This window comes from Orycteropus afer, unplaced genomic scaffold (assembly GCF_000298275.1).
Source record: "Orycteropus afer afer isolate SDZICR_OR568_19922 unplaced genomic scaffold, OryAfe1.0 scaffold00145, whole genome shotgun sequence".
Lineage (NCBI taxonomy): Eukaryota > Metazoa > Chordata > Mammalia > Tubulidentata > Orycteropodidae > Orycteropus > Orycteropus afer.
The window spans coordinates 6,797,844-6,800,347 of record NW_006921732.1 but is presented as its reverse complement, the minus strand read 5'-3'; positions in this window follow the sequence as shown (position 1 = coordinate 6,800,347).

Here is a 2,504-nt window from a genome sequence, read left to right as displayed (position 1 = left end):
AGATGAAGTCTGGCCATTCTCACTTCCAAGGAGCATTCCAGCTGCACTTCTTCCAGGACAGATTTGTTAGTTCTTTTAGCAGTCCATGGTACTTTCAGTATTCTTCACCAGCACCACAACTCAAAAGCATCAACTCTTCTTCAGTCTTTCTTGTACATTGTCCAGCTCTCACATTTATATGAGGCAATTGAAAATACCAGGGCTGTGTCAGAAGCACCTTAGTCTTCAAGGAGCTATCTTTGCTCTTCAGTGCTTGAAAGAGGTCTTTTGCAGCAGATTTGCCCAATGCAATATGTCATCTGTTATCTTTTTTTTTGGACTTTAACACAAAAAACTTTATTTTCTCACAGTTTAGGAGGCTAGACGCCTGAATTCAGAGCACCCACTCTAGGAGAATGCTTGCTCTGGAGGAAAGTCTTTGTCTCTTCAGCTTCAGCTTTCTGGTTCTTAGAGATTGTCACGTGTCTTTGCATCAGTCTTCCCTTGAGTCTAGGAGGTTCTCAGTTCAGGGACCCTGGGTCCAAAGGACGTACTCTGTTCCTGGCTCTTTTTTTTTGGTAGTAGTCGTCATCTGGTATCTTGACTACTGCTTCTATTGGTGTGCATTATAGAACTAAGTAACATGAAGTCTTTGACAACTTCATTCTTTTCTCCATTTATCATGATGCTACTTATTGGTTCAGTTATAAAGATTTTTGTTTTCTTTATATTGAGGTATAGTCTATACCGCAGATTGTAGTCTTCGATATTCATCAATAAATGCTTCAAGTCATCCTAACTTTCAGCAAGCAAAGTTGTGTTGTCAGCATATCACAGGTTGTTAATGAGTCTTCCTCCAATCCTGATGCCACGTTCTTCTTCATATAGTCCAGCTTCTCGGATTATTTGCTCAGCATACAAATTGCATAAGTACAGTGAAAGGATACAACCCTGACACACTCCCTTCCCAATTTTAAACCATACAGTGCAGTATCCTCTTGTTCTGTTCAAATGACAGCCTTCTGGTCCATGTACAGGTTCCTCATGAGCATAATTAGGTGTTCTGGAATACCCATTCTTCTCAGTGTTATCCATAATTTGCTATGATCCACACAATTGAATGCTTTTGCATAGTCAGTAAAACACAACTAAACATCTTTCTGGTATTCTTTGCTTTCAGCCAAGATCCCTCTGATATCAGCAATGATATCCCTTGTTCCACATCCTCTTCTGAATCCAGCTTCCATTTCTGGAAGTTCTCTGTCGATATACTGCTGCAACCATTTTTGAATTATCTTCAGTAAGATTTTACTGAATATATTTTACTTAATATTATATTAATAATATTGTTTGATAACCCACATTCTGTGGGATCACCTTTCTTTGGAATGGCTGCAAATATGGATCTCTACCAGTCAGTTGGCCAGGTAGCTGTCTTCCAAGTCTCTTGGCATAGCTGAGTGAGAGCCTCCAGAGTGGCACACATTTATTGAAACATCTCATTTAGTTCAATCTAACTGAAGAGTTATGAAGTAAGGCATGCCTAGTGCCCTCTTTTAGACGTCTGCAGAGAGCCAACTAGTTTAGCAGCAATCTGATAATACAGGTTTTATCATCCTTATTTTATAGATAAGGAATTTGTAGCTCAGAGAGAGCAAGCTCCTTGCCCAAAACACACTGCTAGTACATGGCTGTTGTTGAGGAGGTTGGGCTTAATAGGCCTGTTAGGTTTGGTGCTGTGAGTCAGTTCTGACTCAAAGTGACCCTGTGTACAACAGAACAAAACACTGCCCAGCCCTGCTCCATCCTCACAATCATTGCCATGTGTGAGCCCATTCTTGGAGCCACTGTATCAGTCTATTTCTTTGAGAGCTTCCCCTTTTCTGCTGACCAAGCATGGTATTCTTCTGAGACTAGTCTTGTCTGATAACATGACCAAAGTATGAGAGATGAAGTCTGGCCATTCACACTTCTAAAGAGCATTCTGGCTGTACTTCTTCTAAGACAGATTTGTTCATTCTTCTGGTAGTCCTTGGTATTTTCAATATCTTTACCTACATCACAATTCAAATGCATCAGTTCTTACTGTAGTTTTCTTATTCATTGTCTAGCATTCACATGCATATTAGGCTATTGAAAAGACAGTGGCTTTGGGCAGGCCACTTTAGTCTTGGAAGAGACATCTTTGCTTTTTTGACACTTTAAAGAGGTCTTTTGCAGCAGATTTTCGCAATGCAGTATGCCATTTGATTTCTTGACTGCTGCTTCTGTGGATGTTGATTGTGGATCCAAGTAAAATGAAATTCTTGACAACATCAGTCTTTTCTTCATTTATCATATGTAGCTTATTGGTCCAATTGTGAGGAGTTTTGTTTTCTTTATGTTGAGGTGTAATCCACACTGGAGGCTGTAGTCTTTGGTCTTCATCAGTAAGTGCTTTAAGTCTTCACCTTCAGCAGGCAAGGTTGTTTCGTCTGCATATTGTAGGTTGTTAAGGAGTCTTCCTCCAATCCCGATGCTGCCTG